General features: G+C 42.7%; 2 non-coding genes across 2 annotated transcripts; both read right to left on the bottom strand.

Moving 5' to 3' along the window:
* Positions 1-325: 325 nt before the first annotated feature.
* LOC140287602 (U2 spliceosomal RNA) lies at positions 326-516 on the bottom strand. The gene has a single exon (XR_011911742.1). It is a non-coding gene; the product is annotated as a U2 spliceosomal RNA (small nuclear RNA).
* Positions 517-832: 316 nt separating this feature from the next.
* On the bottom strand, positions 833-946 carry LOC140287595 (U5 spliceosomal RNA). Its single transcript, XR_011911736.1, has one exon. It is a non-coding gene; the product is annotated as a U5 spliceosomal RNA (small nuclear RNA).
* Positions 947-7,737: the final 6,791 nt, after the last annotated feature.

Below are 7,737 nucleotides of genomic sequence, written 5' to 3'. Positions count from 1 at the left end.
GCAGCAGCCCGGGCCTGAGACCCACCATCACCCAGGCCCCCCCAGGCCCCCCCCTCAACAGGTGCGCTCTTGTGAAAAAGCAAACAGCGGCAGCAACAAAAACACAACGGGAACACCGTATTGAGGCTTTGTTCTGACCGTTCATTTGGTATGGCGTTTCTTTCAAGCAATTCTCCTGGTTAGCCCGCACTCGGCTCGCTCCCAGAGCTGTGTTAAAGTCTACTTCGCATTCACTCTCTTTTCTCAGCAGACTAAAAGAAAGTTTCATCTTGGGCTCCCTGAAACTTGCATCCTGCACCGCTGTTTGCTTTTTCACAAGAGTAGAGAAGAGCGCACCGTTCCCAGCGGCACTGCAGTACGGGGTCAATGCTTGGAGTGAACGGAGCAAGCTACTTTTTCAACTCCTATTGCTAAAAATCCATTTAATATGTAGTCCTCGTATAGAGGACATATCAGATATTAAACTGATAAGAACAGATACTACACTTGATCTTAGCCAAAAGGCCGAGAAGCGACAACTGTCCACTGGTTCACGTCCGAGGGCCCTTCCTGGCACAATGCGCACTTGTCCGCTAACACCCCTGTTCTTTTTATGGCCATAGGTGGCCAGAGTGTCACTTTGCTCCTCCGCCCACCTGCTGCACTGAGCACTCTTCAGCCCTTTTAAATGGTATAACTTTGCACTCCCGCACGCTCCAGCAAGCACCATTCAAGCAACAACTTTGCACTCCAGCTTCGAACATCGGCACAGTCGCAACAAGTAAGGCGACTCTACTCAGAGAAGTCACTCTGCACAGTAACAAGATTTCTTTTGCACAGACAGAAAGGGCTTCACCCGCAAAGGTAAAGCCTGCCAAAAATAGAAACAACTCATTAGTGCTGCTCTCCACAGAAGTCTTTAGTAAAAGGCGAAAGACTTGTACGTTATGAAGAGAAACCAGAGTACGATTATCCGTCACTGCGGGAGCAGGGCATCAGGCTAGTTGGCATAGCCACCTGCCCCATGGTGAGCTTTGCTTGGTTGAGACGCTTGCTCCCCCCCCCCCCCCCCTTGCTCCTCGGCTGACCAAGTAGGAACAATCGGGCCCTATTCGATGGCTGCCTTGTCTTTTACTCTGTGCAAAAGACAAGGCAGCAACAAAAACACCACGGGAAAACCGTATTGAGGCTTTGTTCTGACCGCACATTCGGTGTCGCGTTTCTTTCAAGCAATTCTCCCGGTTAGCCCGCACTCGGCTCGCTCCCAGAGCCGTGTTAAAGTCTACTTCGCATTCACTCTCTTTTCTCAGCAGACTCTTGGGATTTTATCTATAAAATGAATTCCTTCACTCAAACTATGTTAAAACTGCTTTGTCGTTCATATTTACCATGTCTAGAAAGATTTAAACAAAAAAAACAACGTTGTACTTTGCAGTAAAAGAAATAGCAAATCTAAAGTTTCAGGAATCCGAGAATAAGCTTACTTTCATGAGTTCTTCACGATTTCGGATTTTGCTATAAAATGAATTCCTTCACTCAAACTAAATTAAAACTGCTAAACCGCTAATCTGTTACATGTAAGGCAGATGTCAAATTCACCGAAATAGGATCTAAGGGTATTCGGCCAATCGAGCTGTAGCAGCTTTGGTAAAAGAGTATAAGTTGAAGAGTTTGTGAATAAAGGTGTGCGCACACATAGTGAGCTGTAGGAAAATAGGCAGGGAGCAATGCCGGCTGGGGTATATGTTCTTGTATGTTGTCTGACTGTTTGATTTGAATGTGTTGTGTAAGTGTCCTGTTGAATGTTACATGTTTGGGCTTTGACACTTCACTGTGGTTGTTAACTGTGTGGTGTGTCATGAAATGTTATATGTTTGGGCTGTGTGACATGCTTAATGCTTGTCAGTAGCTACCCACTTATTCATATATAGCAACTGACAACATAAAAAGTCTGGACATACTTTGATAGTAGTTGTAGAAGTATCCTTATTGATAATAGATAAACTAATTCATAGTGATAGAAAAGTAGATGAACAGGTGCCTGCACATGTCTCACGAAAATAAAATGGGTGTATGATTGCTGACGGCAGAGCAATACTGCCAAACTTATGAGTTCTTGTGGCAAACTTGATTCAGTGTCTTGACGTGTATACGCTGTTTCGCTGACTTGATTGTCACAAGAAACAAAGTGTGTTTGATAAGATCCGACCATTTTATTACGGGAGGATCAGTATGTATGGATTCTGATGTGACTGATAAACCCATTGGTATCGTAAGCATAATCTAATACGTGAGACAACGCCCTGGCACACAATCAAAAAAAAAAGAGAGAGAGCGGTTTTGTGTCCCCACAGTCCATAATGTAGAAAAGAGAGAAAAAAGCCTTTCTGATTTGGTGTGTGTGCTCACAGTGCAGAGTGTAGAGAAAAGAGAGAAAAGAAAGCCGTTTTGGTGTCACGGGTGTTGTGACTTAGACACACACATTTCTGAATTGAGAAAGGAAATTATTTTAGAGGAAGCACTAGAGTTTAGATCCCACATTTGTTGATAGGCATTCATTTATTTCTTCACTTCTGATGAAGTTTCAACAATAAACAACAAACTTTGTATTATGAGAAAGAACCAGACTCATTCTTCAGGAATCCGAAAATAAGCTCTATTTTACGAGTTATGCACGAATTCGGATTCTCCTATAAAACGAATTCCTTAACTCTAACCAAGTTAAGACTGCTTTGTCCTTCATATTTATTCATGTCTAATCAAGTTTCAACGATAAACAACGTTGTACTTTGTAGAATGAGAAAGAACTTCTTCAGCAATAAGCATCTCTCGACATATGACGAAATACAGATTTTGCTATAAAATCAATTCCTTCTATCAGCCTGACTTAAAACTGTTTGTCCTCCTTATTTATCCACTTCAAATCAAGTTTCAACAATTAAAAAAATGTTGTAGTTTGAGAAAAAACAACTTAATCTTAAGCAATCAGTAGGGTAAGAAAGGGTAAGAAAAGGTGCAAATACCAACCATACATCACTAAAAGGTGGAGCGGAAGTATTCGGCTGCAAGTAGGTGCGAATGCCTGACAATGTATGATCAAAAGAGGGAGCGGAGGTTTTCGGCTGCAAGGTCTGAATGTCCAACCATAATTTGTAAAAACCGGGGAAGAAAAGGCTAGAAAGCCCGACTATACACCATCAAAAGTGGGAGCGGAGGTGTTCGGCTGCAAGTAGGTGTGAATGTTCGACCATAATTTGTAAAAAGCGGGTAAGAAAAGGTTAGAATGCCCGACTATATATTAACCAAAGCAGGAGGAGAGGTCTTCGGAGAAGAGTGGGTGAGAATTTACAACCATAATCTATAAAATGCGGTGAAAAAAAAGGTGTCAATACCCCAAAGAACACTAAAAGGTAGAGCGGAAGTGTTCGGCTGCAAGAAGGTGTGAATGTCTGACCATAGTTTGTAAAAAGCGGGTAAGAAAAGGTTCGAATGCCCTAACATACACCATCAAAGGAGGGAGCGGAGGTGTTCCGCTGCAAGAAGGTGTGAATGTCCGACCATAGTTGGCAAAAAGCAGGTAAGAAAAGGTTAAAATACCCGATTGTACACAATCAATAGCGGGAGCAGAGTTGTTCCGCTACTAAAAGGTGTGAAAGTCCGACCATGGTTTGTAAAAAGCGGGTAAGAAAAGGTGCGAATGCCCGACAATGTATGATCAAAAGAGGGAGCGGAGGTTTTCGGCTGAAAGAAGGTCTGAATGTCCATCCATATTTTGTAAAAATCTGGGAAGAAAAGGCTCGAAAGCCCGACTATACACCATCAACAGCTGGAGCGGAGGTGTTCAGCTGCAAGAAGGTCTGAATGTCCATCAATAATTGCTAGAAAACATGGAAGAGAATTTTCGAATATCAAACCGCACATGATCATAAGCGGCAGAGGAGGTGTTCAAATGCAAGAAGGTGTGAATGTCCACCCATAATTACTGCAAAATGGGTAAGAAAAGGTACGAATGCCCAACCATACATGATCCTAACAGGGAGCGGAGGTGTTTGGCTGCGACAAGGTGTGTATGTCCACCCATAATTAATGAAAAGCGGGCAACAAGTAGGTTTGAATACCCATCATCAAAAGCAGGAGTGGATGTGTTCGGCTACAAGAAGGTTTGAATGTCTGACAGTAGTTTGTAAAAAGCGGGTAAGAAAAGGTTCGAATGCCCAAACATACACCATCAAAGGAGGGAGCGGAGGTGTTCCGCTGTAAGAAGGTGTGAATATCCAACCATAATTGGCAAAAAGCAGGTAAGAAAAGGTTAAAATACCCTATTTTACACAATCAATAGCGGGAGCAGAGTTGTTCCGCTACTAAAAGGTGTGAAAGTCCGACCATGAATTGTAAAAAGCGGGTAAGAAAAGGTGCGAATGCCCGACAATGTATGATCAAAAGAGGGAGCGGAGGTTTTCGGCTGAAAGAAGGTCTGAATGTCCATCCATAATTTGTAAAAATCGGGGAAGAAAAGGCTCGAAAGCCCGACTATACACCATCAACAGCTGGAGCGGAGGTGTTCAGCTGCAAGAAGGTCTGAATGTCCATCAATAATTGCTAGAAAACATGGAAGAAAATTTTCGAATATCAAACCGCACATGATCATAAGCGGGAGAGGAGGTGTTCAGCTGCAAGAAGGTGTGAATGTCCGACCATAGTTTGTAAAAAATGGGTAAGAAAAGGTGCGAATGCTCAACCATACATCATCAAAAGCAGGAGTGGATGTGTTCGGCTAAAAGAAGGTTTGAATGTCCGACCATAGTTCGTAAAATGCGGGTAAGAAAAGGTTCGAATGCCCGAACATACACCATCAAAAGAGGGAGCGGAGGTGTTCCGCTGTAAGACGGTGTGAATGTCCAACAATAGTTGGTAAAAAGCGGGTAAGAAAAGGTTAAATTACCCGACTGTACACAATCAAAAGAGGGAGCGGAGTTGTTCAGCTAAGAGGTGTGAAAGTCCAACCTTGGTTTGTAAAAAGCGGGTAAGAAAAGGTTCGTATGCCCGAATATACACCATCAAAAGCGGAAGCGGAGGTGTTCGGCTGCAAGATATTGTGAACGTCCGACCAAAGTTTGTAAAAAGCAGTTAAGAAAAGGTTCGAATATCTAACCAAACATAAGAATGAGTCTTTTCCGCTGTAGAATGCCCGACTATAGACCATCAAATGCGGGAGCGGAGGTGTTCGGCTCTGAGTAGGTGTGAATGTCCGACCATAATTGCTGAAGAATGTGTTAGAAAAGGTAAGAATGCTGGACCATACATCATCAAAAGCGATAGAGGTGGTGTTCGGCTGCAAAAAGGTGTGACTGTTCGACTAAAGTTTGTAAAAAGTGGGTAAGACAAGGTGCGAATGCCTGACAATGTATGATCAAAAGCGGGAGCGGAGGTGTTCAGCTGCAAGAAGGTCTACATGTCCATCAATAATTGCTAGAAAACATGAAAGAAACTTTTCGAAAATCAAACCGCACATGATCATAAGTGGGATAGGAGGTGTTCAGCTGCAAGGTGTGAATGTCCACCCATAATTCCTGAAAAATGGGCAAAAAAAAGGTGTGAATGCCCAACCATACATCATCAAAAGCAGGAGTGGAAGTGTTCGGCTACAAGAAGGTGTGAACGTCCAACCAAAATATGTAAAAAGAAGTTAAGAAAAGGTTCGAATATCCAACCAAACATAATCAAAAGCGGGAGCAGAGCTGTTCGACTGCAAGTAGGTGTGAATGTCAGATCATAATTTGCAAAAAGCTGATGAGAAAAGGTGAGAATGCCCGACTATACATCATCAAATGCGGGAGCGGAGTTGTTCGGCTGTGAGTAGGTGTGAATCTCCGACCATAATTGCTGAAAAATGTGTTAGAAAAGGTAAAAATGCCGGTCCATACATCATCAAAAGCGAGAGAGGTTGTGTTCGGCTGCAAGTAGGTGTGAATGTCCAGCCATAATTACTCACAAACGGGTAAGAAAAGGTAGTATTGCCAGTCCATATATGATCAAAACAGGGACCGCAGTGGTTCAGCTGCAAGAAGGTTTGAAGAGGTTTTCGGATGCAAGTGGGTGTGAATATCCCACCATACAAGTATGGTGGAGAGGAAGCTGTGAATAGCCGACCATAGTTTGGAAAAAGCGGGTAAGAAAAGGTTTGAATGCCCGAACATACACCATCAAAAGAGGGAGCGGAGGTGTTCCGCTGTACGAAGGTGTGAATGTCCGACCATACTTGGTAAAAAGCGGATAGGAAAAGGTTAAAATACCCGGCTGTACACAATCAATAGCGGGAGCGGATGTGTTCGGCTACAAGAAGGTGTGACAGTCCGACCATGGTTTTTAAAAAGCGGGTAAGAAAAGGTGCGAATGTCCGACAATGTATGATCAACAGAGAGAGCGGAGGTTTTCGGATACATGAAGGTTTGAATGTCCTACCATAGTTTGTAAATAGCGGGTAAGAAAAGGTTCGAATGCCCGACTATACACCATAAAAAGCGGGAGCGGAGGTGTTCCGCTGTAAGACGGTGTGAATGTCCGACCATAGTTGGTAAAAAGCGGGTAAGAAAAGGTTAAAATACCCGACTGTACACAATCAATAGCGGGAGCGGAGTTGTTCGGCTACAAGAAGGTGTGAAAGTCCGACCATGGTTTGTAAAAAGCAGTTAAGGAAAGGTTCGAATATCCAACCAAACATAATCAAAAGCGGGAGCAGAGCTGTTCGACTGCAAGTAGGTGTGAATGTCAGATCATAATTTGCAAAAACCGGGTAAGAAAAGGCTCGAAAGCCCGACTATACATCATCAAAAGCGGGAGCGGAGGTGTTCAGCTGCAAGAAGGTGTGAATGTTCGACTAAAGTTTGTAAAAAGCTGGTAAGACAAGGAGCGATGTCCCGACATTGTATGATCAAAAGCGGGAGCGGAGGTGTCCAGCTGTGAGTAGGTGTGAATGTCCGACCATAATTGCTGAAAAATGTGTTAGAAAAGGTAAGAATACTGGACCATACATCATCAAAAGCGGGAGAGGTGGTGTTCGGCTGCAAGAAGGTGTGAAAGTCCAACAATGGTGTGTAAAAAGCGGGTAAAAAAAGGTTCGAATGCCCGAATATACATCATCAAAAGCGGAAGCGGAGGTTTTCGGATGCATGAAGGTGTGAACGTCCGACCAAAGTTTGTAAAAAGCAGTGAAAAGCGAGAAAAAGCTTTTCATGAGTTCTGCACGATTTGGGATTTTGCTTATAAAATGCATTACTTCACTCAAACCAAGTTAAAACTGCTTTGTCCTTCCATATTCATCAATGTCTTGATCGACTTCAACAAAGAAAAACATTGGACTTTGCAGTAGAAGAAGTTGAAATCCATCTACACATTGATAAATATGAAGGACAAAGCAGTTCCCACTTGCCCATAAGAAAATAAGCTTATTCTCGGATTCCTGATCCTTCAGTGTTGCTCTTTCTTCTACTGCAAAATACAATGTTGTTCTTTGTTGAAGTCGATCTAGACATTGATAAATATGAAGGAAAAAGCAGTTTTAACTTGGTTTGAGAGAATGAATTCATTTCATACATAAAATCCGAAATCGTGCAGAACTCATGAAAATAAGCTTATTCTCGGATTCCTAAAACTTTTGATTGGCTCTTTCTTTTACTGCAAAGTACAACGTTGTTTTTTTGTTTAAATCTATCGAGACATTGATGAATATGAAGGTAAAAGCCGTTTTAACATAGTTTG

This window comes from Leuresthes tenuis, unplaced genomic scaffold (genome assembly GCF_036924035.1).
Source record: "Leuresthes tenuis unplaced genomic scaffold, fLeuTen1.0.hap1 SCAF_154, whole genome shotgun sequence".
Taxonomy (NCBI): Eukaryota; Metazoa; Chordata; class Actinopteri; order Atheriniformes; family Atherinopsidae; genus Leuresthes; species Leuresthes tenuis.
Note: the sequence above shows the minus strand (reverse complement) of the source record. Positions and strands in the feature narration are given on the sequence as shown.